Here is a 26,222-nt window from a genome sequence, read left to right as displayed (position 1 = left end):
GCCCGTAAAATGTACTTATAAAACAGCTTTTCTCTTATCTCCTTGACAACCGAAAAAAAAATTGAGGGTCAAAATGAATCTGTTAATTAGCAATACTGCCCAAACTACGAATACCACTAACAATGTGACCACCTGTTTTGAACCAGATCTTCTCAATATTTAGAAATCAAGAGTTTTAAATAATTTGGGCAAATACCTGCACAACTGATTACTTAGCTGAGCTGAAAAACGGTGAGTCTTAGAGGCTGGAGATGGTGTCCCATGACATTTCCACCCTCCAAGGTGCTGATGTGTCAACTGCTAATTTAATAAACTCTCTTCCTGAAGTGGCTAGTGTCTTTGGAGATATATTTTTTTTAAATTTGTTTTTATCCTTATTGGGGAATAGTGAAATCCTACGTGGCCATGGATAACTAAAAATAACCAAACGGAGATGCTTAGAGAGTGAATGAGTTTGAAAAATGCTCTTTAAGTAGGTAAGCAGTTGAAAATGGTTTATTTCAATTGGCTTTGTACTGAACTGGCAGCAAATGGAGAGGCCAAAAAAAAAAAAAAAAAAAGCCAAAAACAAACTAAAAAAAAACTCATCCCTTCCTAAAATAAGTGATGGAATGTTTACTTTGAGCCAAGCTCCGAAGACATCTGGAAATCCTTGAGTCAGTTCCTTAACTTCTTACATTTTGTAGGTTAGTCTTTCCATGAAGGCAAAAAGAACTTCCTTAGCACAAATGTTTCTTCCAGCTGAAATCAATCCCTGCCTTTTACATGAAGCATGTATAGTCAGAAATAAACCTTGCCAAGATTCCATCCATATTTCTACTAGACAATTTTCAAATCTGTCGGCTAGAATCTTGACTTTAGTATAAGATAAGGCTTATATAGCCCTCTAAGTCAGTGGTTCTCAAAGGGAGCAATCTAGTCTCTGCATCCCTCCCTCCCCAGGACATTTGGCAGTGTCTAGAGATGTTTTTATTGTCACTCCCATGGGGTTAGTGCTGACATAAAGTGAGTAGAGGCCTAGGATGCTGCTAAACGTCTTACAATGTACAGGGCATTCCACCCACAGAAAGAATTTTCTGGTCCAAAATATCAATCGTGCTATGGTTAAGAAACCCTGCTGTAAATGGAGGGCATTAGGAACACAACCAAAGAAAATTTTGGCATGTCTGACCACACACTCTGGAAGGAGAATTCTATTCACTATGCTGTGAAATAAATTAGGCATAAATATATACAATTATAAAAGTAATACTTTGGGCTTCTCATACCAATTTTTCGTATTCCTCTCTAAGAACTGGAGAGAGCCCTTTGGTGGATTTCTAGCTAGCTCCTCTGTTTTCCGGCATTGCTGACATTCCTCCTACACCATTCTTGACTGTGTTCTGTGTGTTTTGACTGGTCATGTCCTTGCTTCACGGTTTGTGTTGCTATTTGCTATTCTCAAATCATGAAGAATGCAGTGGCCTCAAGTTAATTTTAAGTAGCAATCTTTGTCATCTTATTTCTATAGGGAAATAAGAGGCTCAGCAGCTCTGTGTCTAACCTGAGCATTCTGTGCCATCCCGGACCAGAGTGAGAGATTTGTTCCACAACCTTCCACAGAAAGGATCCCTCCTGAGCAAGTTCCAGTTGGAAAGGCATCCTTCGTAGACTGTTAACTATAAACACCATGACATTCCTTGAGTAACACCAGTAAACATCTTCTCATCCTTCCCGCCCTACTTGCAGCAGCTGCTCAAAAATTGTTTTCTATTTAACCATCATATGCCCAATAGCAAGAAGGAAAAATGTCATTAAATTGACAGGACATGCAAAAGTGTCTTTGCAGCTCCAGGTGAAGACGGTAAGGAAGGTTTCTAATTTTAGATTTCCTGAGAGGGGAGTTGCATTACCAGCTGCCATCCGCTCTGTCATTTCTGAACCAGTAGAATACATACTTAAAAGAGTTTGCCCTTGTTGGATTTCATTCAAACTTGTTAAGGCTCTTGGCTATCCACACCAAAACGGACTTTCAAAATTACTTGACCCCAAAGCTGTATACATACCTCCGATATATTCTCCAATGATTAAGCTTGAAAACAAGCATTGTCTTAGGCCAGATGACTGGCTTAATTTTCCATTGTCATTGCTTTTCCCCTCACTGACAACTCAAATCAGAAACCTCTATCCCCTTTCCTTGCTGTCCCTACCCCACTGCCAGCTTTATTGCTTGACCATTTCTGAAGACACAACAAATGGTTATCTTCAGATTATTTTTGAATGAGAGTCATAATAATAATGAGACTAAAATCCAAATTCAGAGAAGACACGTGTTTGATTCAGAAGCCCGTGTGCTTGTGCATGATGTGAAAGGTGTACTGAGAACATATTAATCGTATTTTCTCCTTTCATTTTACATGAAAGCTGTCATTATTGGGATAAGAATAAAACGAATATAAGTATGATAAATGATAAGTGCATATGGTAGTCAATATACTACTTGGAGAGAGCGTGCTAATCAACCCGGGCAGTGGGCTAATGCACCCTGTGAGCAAGCACCTGGGAGAGATTCTAAATTTGTAACTCAGGGAAGCTTGGCATTTAACTTGAGCTGCTTTTGGCTTAAGGTGAAACAAAGGGTACAATCATGATCCGTTTATGGATTACAGCAGCAAATGTCTCAGAAGGTGCCTTTTCAAGACCGTGGAAAATGCAAAACCGATGCTATCTCCCTAACAAGGCTTAGCATATACATGAATTGTTCAATGAATGTTAAAGAATGTTCATAAAAATGGGTGAGAGAGTCCCACACCTATTTTTTTTAATGAACAGTGAAAAGGAAGAGTAAGAGAATCAATGAGTTCTCAGTTTGAAATCTTTGCCTTTTGTATTAAAGCTGACGAACATAATTTTAAAAATGCAAGTGCTGAAATCTCTAGGCTATTGGGGATCTGCCATCTTTTAAAACACACTTTTTAAACTTGATTCTTAATTATTCATAGATAAACGAATCCCAGTGCTTTTGATGATCTCAGTATCTCTTACATAACTTCAGTTTTAATGGCAGTACCGTTTCCGTTTTCCTATTCCAGTTAGCCAAGAAGATGGAAAAGTAGGAAGTTTATGGTTCTGTGATTCCTACTAAAAAGCATTTTTTATGCTTCTAAGAGGAGTAGAATAGACAACAATCGAACTAAATAGAAATATGGTTTGCTATATTGGGTTTATGTTGGTTAAGAATTGATTTTGGAAGTAGCAATTCTATTGCTGATTTGGGGGATGAATAGTAATTCTTATTAACATCAGTCACCTTGGCTCTTCCTTCTGGTATTTCAGAAGTGCCTCTGTTGAACTCCCTTTCCAGGGGTCTGATGAATTAATTAGTATTTACCAAGCATCTACTATGTGTCTGATTCCTTGTTAGGTACCTAGAGAGCCACAGGTCAAATGGTACAGTAAAACAGAAAACCCATAACCACCTGGAAAACTCTAATTCCTGTCTCACAGTTCAGAAGAGTAGAAGATATTGGAAAAGGGAGGAAAAAATGATCATGGCCAGAAAGAGGAAGTAGATACCTCAACTGCCATCTTACAATCTACCACCACATGCCTCCAATCTTGTATCCCTGCTCCAAATCCAGTGAGGACTTGGTAATATACAAGCAGCTTGTGGAGAATAACCAAAAGAGTGGAAAGGGGGATAACCCCAGGGAATGGAGCTAGAGACTAAGAAGTGGTGTGATGTGATGAGGGCACAGCTAAAAAGACTCTTCACACCTTTAACCATCATAACGTAGTTGACAGACATCAAAGACATTGCAGGATGGGCAGGGAGCCAGCAGTGGTTGTGAGGTAGTTGCCAGCTTTATTTACCATCAACTGAATTGATATTGTGCTCTGTGATTTAAACATATTAACATAAGTGTATAATAATAGTTGTTGGTCTATATTTCAACTATTCCATAAATATTCAGAAAGGACAATATATCAACATTGTCTATACAACAACCTTCTCTCAGCAAGCATTTACACTCATTGTCTACTGTATTTCTAGCCCTATGTAGGGACTGAATAAACAGAAATGACTAAAACATGGTCCCTGTCCTCAGAGAAGACAACCTAATGGTGTACTTTCTTCTGAAATATGCTGATATTGTTACCATACCAGAATCATGGTTATGGTTGGTTATACACATTGGTTAAATGTAGTCATTTTTTTGGTTGAACCAACAGAAGTTGAGCCTCTTTAGTCAGAGGATAATTTTTAGATGAGGTGGGACCTGAAGGAAGGATTTGAATACATCAAAGGGAGAAAGTGCATTCCACATGGATGGAAATATGGAAGGGAGAAAGAATCTAGTTTTTAGAAGACAGCATGGCATCTGCCTGACAAGCAGTCAAGGTCATCCACTGAAATCAAGTGGGAGAAAAGGGGATTTCTGCATTGCTTAAAGTGTAAATAAAGTCTTTGGAAAGAGATCTGGCCGGGAAATCAGGAGATCTGGATTTAGTTTTGTAATCTTGAGCCAATCAGTCTTAATCTAGCAAGTATTAATTCTCCTATTCATAGAATGAGGGTAAAAATACATATTTGTCTATTATGTAATGCATATCTTCGTCACAGAAGGGTTTCTAGATTGAATAAGAACATAAAGCAAATTGCTTTAAGCTCTTGGAAGAAAGATGCTCTTCAAATCTAGGGAATTATATTAAGATTTTATATTCATTCACTTTTATATGTGGTTTTGCTAAAAGAGAAAGATTAGTTTGAAGTTTATCCTGCTGTTTTGGTAAAATCGGTAAAAATGTCTTCCTGATATTTTTCTGAGCATAGGTAAAACTTAATGTCCTCAGCTAAGTAGATTACCAGCCATTTTCTTTGAACACCCAGAGCTCAAAAGTAGCATCTGTCTTATTCATATATAACCTAAAAAATAACATGTAAACTTTTAAGTTTAAAGATAAGTTAAATGCATGAAACAGTTTTTAGTTCCAAATTTGTTTTTTCCTTTCTGTGTAGTATAAACCGAATCTTTCTTAATGTTAATTTTAGTAGTTTCCAAAAAGGTTAATACAAACAAGTATCTTCCAAGTATATATTTTAGTTGTCTTGTTTTGTTTTGTTGCAAACCTACTAACTTACTTCTCTACTACTCAACTGCATTTGAACAATCATAGAAACTTCTTCATTCTTTTCTACAGCTAACTAATGCTCAACTGTCAACTGCCTCTTAAAATCTAAGAAAGATTGGATTCAATCTTTATTTAATGTTCAGTGGAAAGTCCAGTGCAAGAAGGAATGTCCTATTTGAGATTTTTGCCTCTTTCAAAGTAGGTCAGCTATGAGTCATTTTGGTACGCTGTTCAAGCTGCCCCTCTTCCATCATATTGTCCTAGAGATGGAACTCATTTTGCTTACCTGCTGTCATAGGTAAACTTCTCACAAAAGACTTTTTGGTGTTAGCCAAGTTTAACGGTACTTGGGGAAATGGACAGGATCAGCAACACAGCACTGTAAACATATAAATTTCATATTAAATATCCCGGTTCTTTTAAAAATGTTCATTTGTAAGGGTTTTCTGAAAATCAGTCTTTAGCCTTCTGTGTTTTTGGGGTTTACTTCTCCTCTTATTCTCTTAAAAGTGCAACATAAAAAAAAATAAAAACAAATCTTCTCATTTTTATAAAGCAGAACTGAATTCCCAGTCCAGTTAGATACTACAAATAGAAGAAACTTACAAAGAAACACCTAAAAATCTGATTTCTAAGTAGTCACAAAACCTTTTTATAAGGTGGTTTTGTTTTTCCTGACAGGGAAGCAAATAATAAACCAACAATAGAAAGACAAATAACCAAGAGAAAAAAAGAGAATGCAATCTAGAAAATCAATAAATAGAACAATGGTGGCAATAATAAACTCTACTCACCCAACAAATATCTATTTTGAGGATCTACTATACATTAGGTATCTCATTTTACTCTGGAAACAAGGTGATTAAGATGATGCTCTAGTCTCCATGAACTCCCAGTCAGCCATAGAGATTGAAATAGCAATCATGCAATGGCAGCAAGTTGAAATTCATGGAAGCTTAATTTCAAAAATAAGAGCCAATCAGGCTCCCTGACTTCAGACTATACTACAAAGCTACAGTAATCAAAAGAGTATGGTACTTTGGGATTGACATGTACACACTGCTATATTTAAAATGGTTAACCAAAAAGGACCTACTGTACAGCACAGGAAACTCTGCTCAATATTATGTAACAACCTAAATGGGAAAAGAATTTGAAAAAGAATAGATACAGGTATATGTATAATGGAATCACTTTGCTGTACACCTGAAACTAATATAGCATTGTTAATCAACTATACTCCAATATAAAACAAAAAGTTAAAAAAAGAAAACCAGTATGGTACTGGCACAAAAACAGATGCAGAGATCAATGGAACAGAATAGAGAGCCCAGAAATAAACCCATACACATATGGTCTATTAAGCTATGACAGAAGAGGCAAAATATAAAATGGGGAAAAGACAGTGTCCTCAGTAAGTGGTGCTGGGAAAACTGGGTAGCTACATGTAAAAGAATGAAATTAGAACATCTTCTCACTTTATATATAAAAAGAGACTAAAAATGGATTAAAGACCAAAATCAAAGACCAAAAACTATAAAACTCTTAAAAGAAAACATAGGCAGAACACTCTCTGACTTAAGTCTTAGCAATATTTTTTTGGATCTGTCTCCTCAGACAAAGAAAACAAAAGCAAAAATAATCAAATGGGCCCTAATTAAGCTTGAAAACTTTTGCACATTAAAAGAGACCACTGACAAAATGAAAAGACAGCCATCTGAATGGGATAAAATATTTGCAAATGGTATGTCCCAAAAGGGGTTAATACCCAAAATATATAAACAGCTCATACAACTCAGTTTCAAAAAACAAACAACTTGATTAAAAACAGGCAGAAGACCTGAATAAAAATCTTGCAAAAGAAGACATATAGATGGCCAACAGGCCCATGAAAAGATGCTCAACATTGTTAATCATCAGAGAAATTCAAATCAAAACCACAATGAGATATCACCTCACACCTGTCAGTGTGACATTGGACTATTATTGTAACAAAATAATAAGCATAAAATATAAAATGCAACTAATGTAGCAAAAGTCATGTATTTTGAGGAAAATGTGTAGTCCCAAATACTTACATCAGTAAAGACGAAAACCTAAAAATTATTGTGCAAAGTATTCAACTCAAGAAATTAGAAAAAAGTATCATCAAACTAAATCCAAAGAAAGTAGAAGAAAAGGAATAATGAAGTAAGGGCAAACATCTCCCTCTCATTCCCTTCTTTCTCTTTTGCTTCCTCCACACCAGTCACACAAGGATTCTGATGAACCTCAAAAACACCAAGCATTGCTCTCACACCAGGAGCATGCTGACACTTCCACATACAATGCTTTTCTGAGAGAAACATGGTTCATTTCCTGCTCTTATTCAGGTCTTTCCCCAATGTGATCTTCTCTGTGAGGCCTTTCTCAACTCCGTTTTACAAAATTACACCTCTATTCTCATTCTTCTTAACTCCTCTACTCTGATATATTTTTCTCCATTGAATATATCCCATTTAACACAGAATATACCTTACATGTTTGTGTCATTTATATTAGAATGACATATTTGATCACATGAGGGATTTTTAACCTATTTTTTCCCAGTACCTAGAAGAATGCTTAGCCAATAGTTGGAACTCAGTCAACATTTGTTAGGTAAATGAAATCAATGAATATAAAAACAAAACTACAGTAATAGAAAAACAAAGTTAAAAATCTGCTTCTTTGAAAACCATAAAATAAATAATTGGCAAATTAATTTTCTTAAAAGGAGAAATTTAAAAAGTAATGTGAATAGTATGAGAATTTTGTCCTAAGAAATTTGATAAACTCAATGAAATAAATACCTTTAAAAAAGCTATTTAGAAAAAATGATGTAAGAAAAAACAGAAAACCTAAGAGGTAAGGGTCAACAATGTCCAAGACTTGTGCATTTCCTACGGCCTGGCTTTCCCAGAAAAGGAGTCTGGTCTCAAGAAAAATTCCATGAAAACTGGTCAGGGCCTTGTGCTTAATATAATCAGTTCTGGAAGAATGCTGACAGAGTAGATCGGGATGCTGGTTCATCATATCATGTAGCTGAATCACAAGTTTTGGGATTCTGACCAGGGAAAAAGTTGGTGCTCCCCAATCTTTAAAAGCTAAGGTAGTCATAAAGTACAGGGCACAAAGGTTCCGCTTGATCACACTGCTGTAATTTCAGGGCTTGAATCCCAGCTCTTGATCACATCTCTTCCAGACCATGAATGTTGAAGAAGCTACCATATCTTTTTGCTGTTATAGACTCTTCTGCGTTTTCACCAAGGAGGCTAGCTCTTCCCTAATCATGCAACTTAGAAACTTCGAAGCCTAGGGACCAGGGTTTCTCATATGGAAATTTGATGTATAGCCTTGCAAGATCCTGTATACTGCTCCAGACTACATAGAACAATGGTGGAAACTCAGGTTAGCTACTGTGAAGTCTCCCCAGGAAAAGCTGTTCCAGAAGAACCAGTTGTGTGTGAGGTCTGGGTATTCACCTTCAGTTGAGCATGTAAACCAGAACAGGTTTTTCAATAAAAGAAATCAGATTTTTTTACAAAAAAGCAACAAACCCAGATAATTTTATAGTTGAATTCTACCAAATATTCATGGAACAAATAGTTTCAATCTTGCATATACTCTTCCAGAGAAGAGAAAAGGAGGAGAGACTTTCCAACTAACTTTTATCAGATTAGCATATTTTGATATCAAAACTAGATAAAAACAATACAGTCAATGATGGCCTATCTCACTGAAGCACAGAGATGCAAGGGATAATTATAGATATGATGAAGGGGCTAAAGAGGAGACAGGAAGAAAAGAGTAAGTGTATTAACATCATCTTAATATAGCAGAGACACCACTGGAGTCATACCATCTATAATTGCTGGAACAAGTACTAGAGGTTTAAATATATTATTTACACTTACAATGGGAATGATGGAAGCATTTAACTAATAATTTTTAAATTGCCTGGAGAATGGGCTAAAGAGAAATGAAAGAATGTGACTTACATTCCCATCTTCAGTGCCAGGAAGTTGAAAATATATTTTATTGCTAATGAATTAAGAAATGAGAGATTGAACAATTTATTTAGCAATATCACAGTAACCAACAGAATTTAAAAGAATGAGGGGAGTGGCTCTAAGAGAGTGTGAAGTTGAACATCTCCTGTAATGTGAGCTTTAACCAAAATCTCTTTACAATTATTTATATGTTTTGCTTTTAATTGCTATGTTGGTGGTTCAAGCCCAGTTAAGGGCATAGTTATTTTGAAAGACAACATACTGCAGCAGAAAAAGGAGATCTGACTTATGGTCTTTCTTTCAAAGCCAACCAGATGTTTAGTATTTGACATATCACCTGATCCCAATTACCTTACGTGCAAAATGGAACTGAAAATACATCACAGCTTGTTGACTGGGAGCTGGAAGTAAATGATCACAGTACTTAGTAATCCCAACTACTGTAATTAATTGTTTTAAGTTAGCCCACAAGCAGATGGCTGAGACATAGAAGAACGTTATGGTAGAATGAGAACAGATCTGGTAGACAAGACCTGTATTCTTGTTCTAATTCTGCTGCTAGTTTCTTTGGCGATTCTCAGTAGTCACTTGTCCTTTCCAGGTCTCGTTTTGCCTTTCATTGTCCATTTTTCTCTCTTCAATAATGAGGAGGTAGGAGAACATGCCCCTTATCTCCTGTTAGTTGGAAAAGGCATTGCTTCTAAACTGGAAAATGTAAGTATTTTACATTTTGCTTTTCAGATGCAACTGTAGGTTGGGCTACTTCCATCACAAATCATATCACCAAATTTAATATTTCTTATAGATGGAATTATATGTAGTCATATTCTGTCTAATGAATGTGTCTCTTTGGTCCTTGCATACCTGTAGTTTGTACAGATTCTTTCATGAAATAAATGATGAGTAACTTTTTCTTCTTGACAATGACCTTTTTCTGGTCTTTAATATTTTGAAAGCCACAGTGTTTCAATTGTCATTTTCCATAAGGCACTCATTAGTTTATGAGGCCAAGTTTGAGTTTAGAATATCAAGGTAGTACCAACTATCCTTTATCTATATCAATGGAATTTTGTGTTGTTTGATTGGTTTAACTCTCTCATTCTTATTATTTAAAGTATGTAGTATACAAATTAACATTTGATAATATGTATTAAAAGTATAAATACCAATGCTGCTGTGATTTTAAATGTCATCCTTCAGTGCTCCTATGAAAAAATTCAGTGATCGATAGGATGTTGGATTCAAATTAGATTTCTCACCTAATATTTATAGTATTTGGTTTCTTTTTTAAATTAAAAAATTATTTATTTTTTAATTGAAGTAGAGTTGATTTACAATGTTGTGTTAATTTCTGCTGTACAGCAAAGTGATTCCGTTAAATATATACATATATATATTCTTTTTAATATTCTATAATATTTGGTTTCTTATTAGGCAAATAAATAGGTAATCAACTTTTAAAATCTTGCTCCTGAATAGTCATTCTGTGAGTGTCTGACATTACTTAGGGTAGCATTAACGTCACCATGTTTTCCTGCATCTGGGGAGTACTGTCACAGTGCTTGATTATTTCACCTAACAGGCTCTTGGAAGGATGGACCCCGATGTGGCAGCTTGTAGCTATACATTAGCATGGGTTGTGTTAGAGCCAATTGCTGTCTGACCTCTCCTCCCAGTAGAGGCAGTGTAGTGCCATCTGTACATCTTTTAGTCACATTAAATCATGTCATTTAAAGAGCCTCTGAATGTGAACGAGTTTACCTTATGCTTAGGAGAGAAATCAGTCGAACTGCTGAACTACAAATCTGTGTTCATCTGCATCACCAGTTTTCATATTGTTTGAATTCTTTCTTTTCTGGACTGGTAATAACACTGTCAGAGACTGTTTAAAATTTGCTACTGTCATAATTAGAACATTACTAAAGATTAAAAAATTGTCATTAAGGTAACTTAAACTCTATACTTACACGTAGGTCCCAGGGCGAGGGTCAAGACTATCTTTCCAAACGGGATATGGATGTTTGCAGGCATAATCTTGCCAAGGAGCTGCCATGCCAAAGCACACTCGCGTGAAGGGCTGAGGAATTTTATGGACACAAATCACTCTAAAAGAAAGAAGATTGAAATGACCAAGCCTATTGAAGGAACTTCTTCTGGACACATGGCCATGCACATGGCCTAGACCTGCACAATCACAATTCATCATCACCCTAGGCTCAGTCATTTTTTCCCCCCCAAAAATAGGCATGTGAATAAGCTAAGACCAAACAGAGCCTTCCCCAGAACTTTCCTTACAGAGAATTGGGTAAGACTGTCTCTTTGCGGTGAATTTGCTTATCTTGTATACCATGATTATGGGTGTGCCAGTGACCACTTAATGCTTACACAGAGTGAATCTGACTAATAATTGGAGAGTTAGAGCTCTCATTACAGTATTTAAGTTCCTCCCTTTGGGCCACCCAGACCTGGAGCAGCAATAGGACTCCTGGACCACTGGACTTAAAAATCACATGAGCTTTTTTTGTTTTTTATTTACTTGTTCAAGTTAGTGATCCCTGGAGCCGCAGCATTAACTTCATCTGAGAACTTGTTAGAAATGCTCATTTCTGAATCAGAACATTTGGGGATAGGCCCAAAGGTTTAACAGGCTCTGCAGGTAACTGATACAGTACAGGTTGGGAAACTGGTTTAAAATGTTTTTTTAACTTCATTTTTTTTTTTAATTGAAGCATAGTTGACTTACAATATTGTGTTGGTTTAAATTATTTTGAATTTAGTTTCTGGCCATCTTCAGTTGGTGAAGTCCTGATATAGCAATGACAAATAAGAAATTTTATAACAGTTTTAATAACTGATTAGAAGAATTTTGGTTTAAAAACTCTTCTCACTTGGCCATGGCAGAGACCAAATTTTTGAATAGGGATATTGTCAGGAAATTCCTAGAATCTCTGGTCTCAGGTTAGCTTTGTACACACTTAGCCTCAAGTAGTCACAGGTCATTTGAAGACAAACATTGAAGAATCTGTTCCATCTCAAACTTCAGATCATTAGAATTTTCAAACTGTGAGGGATACAGACAGGAGTCTTCCCTGCAACTTTATGTCAGCTTGAGCACATTCTATTTAAGCTAAAAGAACTGCTTAATTTTAGCTTCAATATCTAGGTTTAGAAGAGAACCTTTATAGATTGTCTCAAGGGGGGATTTAGTTCCTCAATCTAAATATCTCTGCCTTTGATCCAAATCATTCCAATTTACTTTAACATAAGAGGGTGTCTGTTTTTTTCAGCTGGCTTAGTGCTGGATACTGTGTCATCAATATAAAAATATAGTCAGAAATCTCTTGTGAGTTAATGGTATAATAGCAGTATGCTCTCTGATTAACAATAAAGAATATAAAAATGCATGCTTTTAAGAAATATTGTATTACTCACAAAAAAAGAAGCTTGTCCTTTACACGCTTATGAATGCAGAATATGTCATGTGGAAAGCACAGGATTTCCTTTAGTGTTATTTTTTAATATTAGATGTCTCTGCAATGCTTGTTGATGATCTGGCAGATTCAATTTTCATGATACCTTCTTTTGAGAGGATATCTGATTTGAAGTATAATATCTACAAAAATAATATCTCACTGTGAACTTTGTATTTAAACAAGTTTAAACAAGACTAACAGCAATTACTTACTAATTTTAAGAGCTGGACTATGAAAACAGAAAGAAGCTAATTTATAAAATTTTTTGCAAGGAAATGGACAAAATTGGAAAAATATTTAATTAATGTTTAATTGTAATTAGAGGTTATATTATATGATATCACCTTTACAGGTTATGGGTCTATCTATCATCTCTACCGCTCAGAGGCCTTACAGGGGATGTGGCCTTGATGGCTATTAATGTACGCCAGTTTCCCATTAGAAGCATTTACTAGTATATTACATAGAGTCTCCTTTTCCAGACATCCAAGTATGCTCTAAAATTCCATTGGCACATGTCAATATTTTAAAGAAAACTGTGTCTAGAATTTACAGTGTAGTTGAAAATTATCATCAAACAGAAGCCAGACTGCCCTTGGTCCTTATTAATTGGCTTCTAATTCACTAAAATAGGATTCATTTGTTCCATAGGCAAGTCATATCAATTCTTACTTTTTCTATATCTATATGACCTTTTTGACCAGGGAAACAAAACAACAACAACAACAAACAAGCATTAACTTTGAGGTCAAACAAACATTTGTTAAAATTCTGGTTGTGCCAAATACTTACTAGCTGTATGGTGTTGGGAAATATACTTTTCTGAGGCTTTGTTTCCTTAATGTAAAAAGATGATGACCACTCTTTCTCAGGTAGATTGCCTATCTCTGCTTTGCTTAGTTCTTCTTCTAGGGTTTTATCTTGTTCCTTCATCTGGAACACGTTCCTCTGCTGCCTCATTTTGTCTAAGTTGCTATTGGTATTTTTTTTTAAACAGGAAGAATTTAAAATTTTTATTTATTTATTTTTTTACAACATGGATTTTATTTTTTTTAATTTTTATTGGAATATTGTTGATTTACAATTTTGTGTTAATTTCTGCTGTACAGCAAAGTGAATCTGTTATACATATATCCACTCTTTTTTAGATTCTTTTCCCATATAGGTCATTACAGAGTATTGAGAACAGTTCCCTGTGCTATGCAGTAGATCCTTATTAGTTATCTATTTTATATACAGTAGTGTGAATATGTCAATCCCAATATCCCAATTTATGCCTCCACCCCTTCCCCCTTGGTAAGCATAAGTTTGTTTTCTACATCTGTGACTCTATTTCTGTTTTGTAAATAAGTTCATTTGTACCATTTTTTTAGAGTCCACGTATAAGTGAGATCATATGATATTTGTCTTTCTCTGTCTGACTTACTTCACTCAGTATGACAATCTCTAGGTCCATCCATGTTGCTGCAAATGGCATTAGTTCATTCTTCGCTATTGGTATTTTTATATATGTAGTAGGTTAGTTACATTTCTCGAACTTGGAGAAGTGCCCTCTGTAGAAGTCCTATGTGTCCCTGCAGTGCACTTCCCTCTCATCACCCAAGCTATATATTCCAGGGATTTCCCCTAGGAGGGCTGCATGAGTCCTTCTGTTGTGGCAGGCTAACTATGTGGGCAGTCTGGTAGGCTGATTGGCCCCTGGTCTGGTTGGTTGCCAGGCGACTTCATATTTGTGAGAATGGCTATCATCAAAAAGAGCACAAATAAGAAGTGTTGGTGAGGATGTGAAGAAAAAGGAAGCCTTGTACATTGTTGGTGGGAATGTAAATTGGTGCAGCCACTGTGGAAAACAGTATACAGGGTTCTCAAAAAATTAAAACTAGAACTACCATGTGACCCAGCAATTCCAGTCTTAGGCATATAGCTGAAAAAAACAAAGATACATGCATCCCAATGTTCATAGCAGCACTATTTACAATAGCCAAGACATGGAAGCAACCTAAATGTCCATCAGCAGATGAATGGATAAAGAAGATGTGGTATATGTATACAATGGAATACTACTCAGCCATAAAAAGAATGAAATTTTTCCATTTGCAGCAACATGGATGGACCCAGAGGGCATTACGGTAAGTGAAATAAGTCAGAGAAAGACAAATACTGTATGATATCACTTATATGTGGAATCCAAAAAACACAACAAACTAGTGAATATAAAAAAAAAGATGCAGACTCACAGATATAGAGAACAAACTAGTGGTTACCAGTGGGGAGAGGGAAGGGGGAGGTGCAATACAGGGGTGGGGGGAAAAGGGTTATTATGAGATTATATGAAATCATGTATGTGAAACTTTTGAAAATTGTAAGGCACTAATTAAAAAAAAATGTGAAGAAAAAAAGATGACCAACACCAATATCCCAGACTGCTGGGATTCAATGAGAACATGTACTTAAAACAGGTAGTACATTCTTAGCCTAGTGTCCATGCTGATCTCTGTAATTTTTGTGTATCCTCTTCCCACTGCCTTTGTATGTGCTATTCCCTTGGCTGAATGTCCAGCATAGTGCTACCCATCTTTAAAAATGCAAGGGGGTCTGAGACTTTGATGTCCAGGGTTGATGTAATTCTATGTGTGTGATTACTGACAATGTACTTTCAGTCGAGGAGGATAAACTTTCCTGAGCAGAGGTGGACCATTCTTCAGGCAAATGTATTCACCCCTTCAAATGTCAGGGTCAGTTTCTGCAGAAAACTTTCCCTGATTCTGCTAGTCTTGCTGGCTACATGGCCTCCATTTATGCTTCTCCACATTGTATTCATTCTGCTGTCAAAGGTTTTCCACATGTCTTCTGTCCCTCTTTTCCATTACATTGCATGTTCTTTGAATGCAGTTGTATTATTTGCTTTAAAGTTTCAGCATCTATTACAATGTGAAACATTTGTCCTAATCAGTAAGAGCTGTTGATTAGTTATATTCCTCTTTTCTTTATAAACTTTTTTTTGAGTTTATACCACCAAAATACAAAATTAGAAAGCTGGATAAAGCCAACTGTTGCAGACATGCATATATATAACCCGACTTATGTGCTGTAGGCACACTGGGTTGGTGTAGCCATTCTGGAAAGTGACCTGGTGCATCTAGCCAAATTGAGGATACACTTACCAACCACTCAGCAATTCCAGTCCTGGGTGTACATCCTAGAGAAATTCCCGGACAAGGCTGAAAGGGGATTTGTAAAATTATGTTAATGCTAGTGTTATTTATGGTAGCAGAGTTGGAGGCAATCTGGGTGACCATCACTGGAAGAGCAGACAGACCCAGTGTGTTGGGTCACATGCTATACTAGGTGACATTCAGAGATAATGAACCATACAGATGAACACCCAGAAACATGCGTGGACCTTTAAAATATAATGCTGAGTAAAAAAGTAACAAGAATTTGTTACACATTACATTTATGTAAATTAGAAATTTGTGCACATAAAATAGCAAGACACATTTTCAAGAACATATAAAAACAAAAGAATATATGTTAAATACATTTGAATGATTGCTTTGGTAGGAGGAAAATGAGAATGAAGAATCCTGATAAAGGAGAAAAATAAATTTAAAATGAAAAGAATAAAACTCATAGGAGGACAAAAAATACAAACAAAAGTCCTACAGGTCTTTTAAGAAATTTAAAGTCAGGGGGTGTGATTCCTCCAGCTCTATTCTTCCTTCTCAAGATTATTATTTCTATTTGGGGTCTTTTGTGTTTCCATACAAATTTAAAAATTACTTGTTCTAGTTCTGTGAAAAATGCCATTGGTATTTTGATAGGGATTGCATGGAATCTGTAGATTGTTTTGGGTAGTATGGTCATTTTCACAGTATTGATTCTTCCACTCCAAGAACATGGCATATTTTTCCATCTGTTTTTGTTGCCTTTAATTTCTTTCATCAGTGTCCTATAGTTTTCTGAGTACAGGTCTTTCACCTCTTTAGGTAGGTTTATCCCTAGGTATTTTATTCTTTTTGATGTGATATGGTAAATGGGATTGTTTCCTTAATTTCTCTTTCTGATAGTTTCTGATAGTTCATCAGTGTACAGAAGTGCAACAGATTTCTGTATATTAATTTTGTATTCTGAACTTTACTGAATTCATTGATGAGTTCTAGTAGTTTTCTGGTGGCATCTTCAGTATTTTCTATGTACAGTGTCATGTCATCTGGAAAGAGTGACATTTTTACTTCTTCTTTTCCAGTTTGCATTTCTTTTATTTCTTTTTCTTCTCTGATTGCTGTGGCCAGGACTTCCAAAACTATGTTGAATAAAAGTAGCGAGAGTCACCATCCTTGTCTTGTCCCCGATCTTAGAGGAAATGCCTTCAGCTTTTCACTGTTAAGTATGATGTTAGCTGTAGGTTTGTCATATATGACCTTTATTATGTTGAGGTAGGTTCCCTCTATGCCCACTTTCTGGAGAGTTTTGATCATAAATGATGTTGAATTTTGTCAAAAGCGCTTTTTCTGTATCTATTGAGATGATCATATGGTTTTTATTCATTAAAATAACAACATCAACAACGGCACTGATAAAACCTCAGAGATCTCTGATCTTGGACCTAATTTGTGGTTACAAGGCTAAATGCACCAAGAAGGTTGCAATTGTCTGTAAAGACAGGACCTGTTATGGTGTCTCCCTCAGGAAAATGGTGAAGAAAATTGAAATGAGCCAGCACACCAAGTACACTTGCTCCTTCTGTCACAAAACCAAGAGGGAGAGCTAGCTGTGGGTGTCTGGCACTGTGGTTCTTGCATGAAAATGGTAGCCAGTGGTACTGACCCTACAATACCACTTCTGCAGTCACAGAAAAGTCCATCATCAGAACACAGAAGGAATGGAAAGATCAGAAGCTCACCATGGGAAACACTGCTGGCCTGTAATAAATGGATTTATTTATGTAACCCCCCCAAAAAAAATCCTCAGAGATTTCTAAAGTTCAGTGACTGCTAAAAGAGAAAGAAATAGATTATAGAAAGGAAATAACCTGGGAGCTGTTATCTAAGAATAACCTTTGTTTTCTTAGAAAGAAAAAAAAAAAACCCATCTTATGCCAGGAAGGAAAAGGTGAGAGCCAAGGAATCTGCATTCCTTGAAAGATTCCTGAGTGATTCTGAATTAAATGGTTGGCACTTTAGAAAGTTGCTCTAAAGGGCTAGTCTTGAAATCAGAGCCCATCATTCACAGGCTTTTTCCTTTCTGCCCCAAAATAGGAAACAGAAGCTGATAGTCACCAAGAGAAACAGAAAACTCAGAGAGCAAATAATAGTTCTTTTTGAACCAGCGAAGTGAGGCAGTGTTAACAAGCATCAAAAAACAAAAACTAAGACCAAACCCAGGAAAGCAACAGCAACAAGTGGAAAAGAAACAAAAAGCAAGTAATAAGGACACTTTAAAGGTATGGTCTGAAATCAAGAGAGAAGGATGGAATTAAGACCACAGCACCTTCACACTGTGTATATGGTAAAGTGAAAAGGAAAAGCAAAGTTTGGAAATGATGTTTGGTATCAAAGTTTGGTAACAAATTCAGAAAGTAGTTAGAAAATGTTTGATTGGATGATGGAATAAAACGTGAAATGAGATTAAAATAAATTGAAATGTATTAATACCAGTAATTGAAAAGCCAGTTTTATCCAGTAACTGATAAGCCAGGTAGCTCATACACAAACAGAAAAAGAAACAAGCCAAATCTCCACAGTCTAGAAACAGAACTGCCCATCTCTATTTCAGATAGTGTGTTACCCTATTTATGAACATTAAAGCAGCACTTTTAGAATCTGAAACCAATGTTTGACTTAAAAAGGAGACTCAGGTGATGAAAATAAGGACGTGGATTGTATTAAGATCTAAAGGGTCATCAGAGAAAAAGTTCAGAGTTGCAATGAAAATACATCTAAAAATATTTTAAAATATTCTCTTAAAATTTATATTTAGTGAGAGCCTTTTGGTATGGATACTTTGCAAAAAGTAATTCAGTTACCTCTTAATTTGATTTCGTAGGAACTTTCAGTTTTTGATATATTGTCTCTCCTATTTAAGTGTTTTCTTCAAATTGGGTACAGTAACAACAGCATTTTCATGTGTTTTTATTATGCTAATGAAAAACTTACTTATTTAACTTGGCGTCTAAATCCCTAAAAATGATTTACTTTGAATCGTTAGTCTCCATTTAATCAAGCAGGATGAAGAGAGGGGTATTGGTTGCCATATCTTTTCCCTATAAAAGAATATTTAATCTTGAAGGCGACACTTAACTTGCTCTGAGATAACTATAAGGGTATCAGATCCAGAACATTCTACCAGGACTGGGTGAAGGGCTTCCATTGCACTTGTGGGTGTTCTGTCCCCATTTGTTTCTCTATTTTTTTTGTTGAAGTATGGCTCCTGTTCTAACTTCAATCTGATGGAGGAGAAAAAAAGAAAGTTTCTCTGGCTTTCCCGTCCACCCGCCTCCCATTTCAGTGGTGCATTAGCTGTATCTGCACAGAGCAGAAACAGGGAATCCAGGTAGAGTCGGTGTCTCAGCCCCAATCCTGAAACTGATGACGGCTTTTTTTTTCCCCCTACACTATTTGATTCACATTCTTATAAAGTTAAAGGCAAGCTTGCTTCAGTTTTATCTTGTTTTCGTTTTCTCCACCTCCCGTTTCTCAGGTCCGGATGTACTGAAGATTATGCGTGGAGATCTGACACCCATCTTTCCTCGGTTATGGAATCCCAGCAGATTAAACTATGAACACAATAGCACTACATTCTTTTTAAGGGTACTGGAGAAACACTCCCTTCCCCCCTACCCCGCCCTCTTAGTTCAGTTGTACGAGTGTTTGAAATAAATCAGTCAAGTTTAAAAGGTTTTTTTTTTTTTTTTTTTTAAAGTAATAAAGGTATGAATAGATGTAAAAAGTGTTTGGTCGTCATTTTGGATCTTTACAAAGGAGATCCTGAAAATCTCAAGGAGGCTAGAATTCTAGGGGATAATTTCAAAAGTGAATTTGGACTCTATTCTTGGATAATTCATAATTAAAAAAAAATACCGTTGCCGGAAAAGTTGTTTCCAAATCGAGTTCACTCTCCTTCTATCTTAAAACTACACTTGCAGCTTAATCCTGTAGCAGTGCTTTTGTTTCAAAACAAAATTCAAAGTTGTGCCATTAAAATAATGTGCTGAAAATTAAGCAAAATGTAACCACTATAGTTGGAAAATATAAAATATTTGGTTGAGATGACTCAGAGGCAAATATAAACTAGAAAAGAAGAGGTTTTTCATTGTAACAAGCGCTGTTCTCAGCCTTACTATATACGCGAAGATTAATTTTTCCTTCCCTTTTTCCTTCTCTGCCTCAACTTCCTCCTTCTCCTCCTCTTGCTATTATTGTAATGATCAAACCCCGAGTCCCTGAAGCAGAGAATATCTTTATTTTGCTCTCCATTTTGTTGCCCTAGAATGTAAGTTAGACTTCTTGAAGTTTGCTTGTTGCCCACCTACCTTAGTAAATGCACGATGAGTATTTGTTGAAAGAATGAATGATTGAATGGATGAATGAATTAGATGTCATACCCCCTGATAATAACTCATGGTCTTCCAACCAACATACATTGGCTTTTATTTTTTCCCTTAGATTATAATTAAAAGTTTATGTCATAATCAGCTTCAGCTTTTGTGCATATAAAGGTTCTCTGATTTTGAAAGCCACCAACCAGAACCATTCTTGGGCTTTTTGATAGAACAAGAGACATGTCTATGTAGTAATGATAAAACTAGAGAAAATAACCACTGCAATTATTTGGAATTAGATGAGGAACCCCTAATTTTTGCTTGAATGAGGTTTTATTTTTCAGTTTATGTGGCTGCTTTGTAGACACAGCCAAAACCAAAATGCTTTTCCCTACATACCTCCAGAAAAGGAGATCCTGCGACTGTCTTATTTGGAAATGTTTCTTTGTCAAATGTCCTCCTTCCATAGAACTTAAATTCCCTGAAAATATAGCCTATGCTCTGGTGCAATGCCAGGAAAAAGACATTACAACTGAATAACCATGTATCTTTAATGCTCAAATTGACTCACTCATCAAGATTAATCTAACTTTTTTTTCATGATACTTATTTACCTCTCTGAAAAGTATGTTTATAACTCCTTCTGGCCTTCTTCCCTGAGCTTGGTGAATCATCCTAATTTTAAAAGATTGAGGAAAATTTGGGTTAATGATTCTATATCCATGTTGTAAATTTTTTTCTCCTTTAACTACATAGTGCCTATCTTCTTGCTGACTTCATCAGTTTAATGACACATTTTAACCAATTTCAATGTTTTTAATTTGAATTTATTAAAAAAATTTAACTTGCATTACACTTAAGTTTTCTTCCATATTACAAGGTCTCATTTCAAAACAGAAAAATACCCGCTTTGTATGCCAGGCATCCCTGCCCTTTGATGGTAGTGTTTTTTCCTCTAAATTTCTGAAGTTGTTATTGCAAAGATTTGAGGCAAAATTAGTTCAGAGTAGTTGTTGCCAGAGCAGAGACCTATCTGCTTTGAAGGCTTTTGCCCAGAACAATGTTTACACACAGTAGGCACTCAAAAAATATATGTGACTGATGGTGAAAACTACCACTAACTATTCATATGGCTATTATAAGAGCAAAGTTTATATGGAGAAAAATCAGTACATCTATTTATCTTCTTTTTTTTTTTTTTAATAAAAGCATAGTTAAAATAGATCACAAATATACAGAAATCCATTATATATTTTCTTTTAACCTGAACCTCACTGTGACATGTAAATTGACTTGTTTATGTTAATAGCAGCCATTTAGGAGTAAATTCCCAAAGTACTGCATGATAATTAGATTGAGCATAATTCACACACTGTATGTTACTTTGAAAATGGGCTCCTTCAAAAAGGTATCAGCTAGAATAGAGCGTGTACCTCCAAACTGTCTCTAAAAGGATTCTCATTACATAAAACCACACACACAGTGTGAAAAAGATAATGTCGGCACTTAATGCAGAAAAATAATGCAACATGTTCCTTTTTGGTTCATTTACTACCATATGCTACTTGAGTAATGAAAACCTATTTGGTATAGAGACAGACGTGGATGTACTTGAAAATCCTAGTTCATAATGAAGCCTTATATTTGTTATTTTGGAAATGACTACTAAGTGTTCAATTATGAAACATCTCCAGATTATTAGAAAATTTCATTTGATCTGTCCCCTATAAGGACTAGAGGAGGACTTTTAGTTTTCTGTTTTCATTACCCAGTTCCTGTGTAATGAAAATTCTTCCAAATTTGGAAATACCTAATAACTATGCAGTTCTGATAGTACTAAATTAATTAATATTTAAACATTTTATCTCCATAAGAGAATGCTATTAAAGAATTACGGGTTGCCAAAATACTCATATTTATCATTACTTTTTATGATATCAAACAGAACTGTGAATTAAATATTAATTTAAATTATTCTAAAATGTATCAAAAATTCTATTAATTATCTAAATTATTCTAGGTTGTGGAAGAATCTGGAGTACAAATAATAAACTTTATCAATATTTAAACAGAAGCGAATTAAATAACTTATTTAATATTACTGAGAAGCAATGTCTACAGCTCAAATCTGAACAAATAAAAACCATGTTTTGCTGTTTATTTTATGTGATTGCAGGAGACAAACTGGTTCCAAGATATGGAAATAATTAGAAACACACAGGCAAATGATAGCAAATATTTTATGAACATGGTTTTTTAACTTTTCTGATAGGTTATAAAAAGATTTTATGCCAGGACAAAAAAATTATGATCCACTTTTTTTTATGTAAACTCATTCCATTAAGCTAGTAAACTTTTCAGGTATTTAGGGTGATTTGAGACCAAACTATGAATCTACAAGTTTTAATTCAGTTGGAAATTTTGAAATTATCTGTCCAAAAACTTAGTGAATACACACAATTGTGTGGGATTATACCTTTTGTTTAAAGTAACCTCAAAGATGTTTTTCTATGGTGGAGTTTTAACCCACAAATTTTTATAGCTACCATTTACTGAGATAATATCTTCCTATTTTCTGTAGTGTTTGTATAAATTAAAATGTAATGAAAAATAGGTACTTGCATGTAGCCCCTAAAGCCTCATACAACTAAAAACAGTCGTTGTTAAATTACAAAGGGAAAAATAAAACAATTCACAGTGGTACTTCGCTAATGCTGAATTTTAAGTAAATATCAAAAAGCAATGAGGTCAAACAAAGTGTTTTACTAAATGGTTAGAAAACTAACTGAGGCCTTTGAAATATAAGCAACACCCTCTTCTCTTGATTATCCCTCTCCCACTTATATTATACTAGGTATTGTCTGAATCAGAAAGAATCTAGGGCAGAAACAATGTGAATAAGGGAACAGGAATTCTGTACTTTAAGTTCCAGGTATCAGCAGCATGTCTTGCCTGTTGCTATCTTAGTCCTAGATTATGGAACACTTCCTATGAGACAGCCAGAGGAAGATGGAATTTCTCAAGCCACTGGTGCTAGCTCTAGGATCTTGAAGTAGAGCAGTATGGCATTAAGGAGCCGACATAGGCACAAGTCAAATAGAATCTTGGTGGATGGAGGCTCCAGGTTGAGGTTGGCATGGATGGTGCCAAGTAAAAATGAAGAAGAAAATGGAAGGAGAAGTTAAATAAGCGTTTTAACCCTTCAGGTTTTATCTTCTCTTTTCCCTTTTCTTTTCTTCTTTCCTTAGCGCTCTCTAAAATAGTTTGGGTTGGACAGGAGTGTCAATGTGATTGGTTTCCAGGGAAAGAAAAGAGGAAAGAACAGTTGGCCAAATGGTATTTTTCCTACTTTTCTCCTCATTCTTAGCTTTGCTTCACTCATAGATGTTCTGTTCCCATCTCCCAACCCACCTCCCCATTTCCAATCTTTGTTCTCTTTCCCCAAGCTTAGGGTGGAAGGGGCCAAAGGTAGTAATCCATAGAAGACAATCATTCCGCCATCTTTCTTGCCCTTCAACTCTCCTGGCTTTTCAAATGAGAAGTAAAGAACATGTAAATTTTCTTTTCAACACTTGTATCTCCTTTCTACCACTGGCTTCATAATTGTCCATCCTGTCAGCCTAAACACTACTGCTATACTGTGCTGGGATTTGGGGCCTTGAATGTACAATGTACCTTCTGGAAGAGAAAATTCTGGTCCTACTCAGAGCTGTACTGTTAAGTAACCTCCTCATTTTTTGTGTAATCCAAATAAATATTGCAGCCCCAAGAAGTCCAGTCTAAATATGGCATGATACTCAAAGAAACACACTCTAGCAAACGATGGGAGTGAAAAGGAATCCAGATCTTTACTTTCAGTTCTCAAAAATCGTGAAAGGAAGTCTTGTTTAAAAATCGAGGGACTTCCCTGGTGGTCCAGTGGTTAAGACTCCGTGCTTCCATTGCAGGGGACACGGGTTCGATCCCTGGTCAGAGAACTAAGATCCCGCATGATGCATGGCACGGCCAAATAAATAAATAAATAAAATAAAATACACAGTTCCACTCTTTAAATCCACTTTCCACTGTTTCTCTTGTTCTACCACTTTCTCACTTGCTGCTTTGATACCTCTTTCTCTCTACCTCCAGACTTTCAATTCCCCATCATAAATTGCCTATGGTGAGGGCCTTTTTCTTTTTCCTTCAAACTTACCCTACGCTCTCGCCAGTAAATTTCTATCCTTTCTTTTTCTTTTTCCCTAGCCTTCAGTCTCTTATCTGGTTCTCCTCTCCAACAATTCCCGCAATGTGGCTGATAAGGCTAGGGTGGAGATGAGGGCATGGGGCCTGGGGTGGGGAGAAGTAAGGAATTTAAACATGCTCTGAATACTCACACATTCATAACTTTTGCCCTTATTATAACATCTTTAATTACCTTATTCCTCTGGTGTCTCCTTTTCAATTTCCAACATATTCAAGTCTCTTATCATCCTGAATAATTCGCTCAAATTTCCTTAAAATCCAATCTTTCATCCTAATCCTCAGAGTCAGACAACCCATAAAAATAGCTCATTCATGCTGCCCTCACTTTCTAATCTTCCTTTTTTTTTTTTTTTTTTTTTTTAAATCCCACTGAAGCCTGGCTTCCAGACCTGCTTAAATTACCAGTCACCAAATTTAATGGCCTTGTTTCAGGCCTTCATCTACTTGACTCCTCTGAGGGCTTAGCTTTCTTTTCTGAAACTTTCCTGTTTCTGTCTCCCCAAAATATTTTGTGTTTATTTCTCCAATTACTTTTCTTAGCCCTCTTCTCTTCTCTTCTTACCATACACACATTCCAGAGTATAATTTCAACCATTTTCAGGATGAGTCCCAAATCTTTAACTCCAGCCAACCTTTGCTAGACACTTACCAGAGGCCCCTTAGAGTCTAATGAAAGACATCAACACCAGGAAGAAGAAGAAAAAAGACAACTAGGTAACAAGTATACTAAATTTTATATTTATATTTGTTTTTTCAGGCTTTACAAACTCTCTGAAATTCACCCATAGACAATCTGCCAATCTGCTCCAGAGTGATAGACTTAACTGCTTATTAACATCTATAGCTAAATCTTCTTTAGGTTCCATAAGTTTGGTCCTTCAGGTCCTCAGTGTTTCCTTGGACTCCTTTCTTCATCAAAGCTATATCAAGTTCCTCCCAATTTCACTTTCAATTAAGGGCATCACTACTATCCAATGGCTCACAAGCATAATTCATAATGTCCTTCTTTCCCACACAGGATATACCAATATGGCACCAAGTCCTGATAATTCCTTGGAAACATTTCCTTTTCATCTACTGTATTCGTCATTTCATTCTTCGTATTCTGGAATATTACCTTGTCCTCCAACATTTCGTTCTGGATTTCCCTCACCATAATTCATCTACACATTGTCAGCAGAATCGTCTTTCTAAAACACAGATCTAATTCCATGCTTTTGATGGCACCTTACTGCCTTGAGCAGGGGTCACAGAATCAAAGGCCCATAGGAGTCAGAAAAGGAATATAAATCAGTGAAGCAATCTGGGTCAGAAAATAGCTGAGAGGCATGGTGACTGTGGAGACAGATGCCACTTAGTTCTTGCCATTTGAACATACTTAGCTCTAATTATTTAAAGTGTGATTTAGGAAAAACCATCAAGCACCATGAGGGGTCTGATGCCTTATCCTCCTACATTTTAGCCTGCTACAGTTTCATAGATGCTGGTGGAACACAAGAGGGATAAAAGACATTATTACTTAAGGTCATAGCAACAGCCAGTGTCAGCATGTCTCCTGGTTCCTGAAGTCCAATTCCCAAAAGGTTACATGAAGAGGGTCATGAGAACCTGCATACGTAGTGGGTTGTGTTACAGGAGAGAAACCCTGGGCTTTGGAACCTGAGCCTTTTATAATAGGCAGTATGCTTGTCTGCCCTCTACTCTAGAAGGGGACACTATCTCTAGCTTCCAACTCTGTTCACTATACGAACATCCTTGCAAAGATAGTATGGAACAACAAAGGCCATCAGTGCTTCTGCTTGTGTGATGTGCAGAGACATG

The 26,222-nt window shown here is 36.0% G+C and overlaps 1 protein-coding gene and 1 pseudogene across 2 annotated transcripts in view; both read left to right on the top strand.

Moving 5' to 3' along the window:
* LOC309641685 (uncharacterized protein) overlaps nucleotides 1–26,222 on the top strand; it is a 406,435-nt gene that overhangs the window by 337,925 nt on the left and 42,288 nt on the right. The window lies entirely within an intron of this gene.
* Nucleotides 9,865–26,212, top strand: LOC309641688 (large ribosomal subunit protein eL43 pseudogene; annotated as a pseudogene). The gene is made up of 2 exons (XR_014268592.1): nucleotides 9,865–19,171; nucleotides 19,319–26,212. The product of XR_014268592.1 is annotated as a large ribosomal subunit protein eL43 pseudogene (transcript).

The sequence above is a fragment of the Balaenoptera physalus genome (genome assembly GCF_965194825.1).
Source record: "Balaenoptera physalus genome assembly, chromosome: 13".
Classification (NCBI taxonomy): domain Eukaryota; kingdom Metazoa; phylum Chordata; class Mammalia; order Artiodactyla; family Balaenopteridae; genus Balaenoptera; species Balaenoptera physalus.
This window is presented reverse-complemented; position numbering and strand designations above follow the sequence as displayed.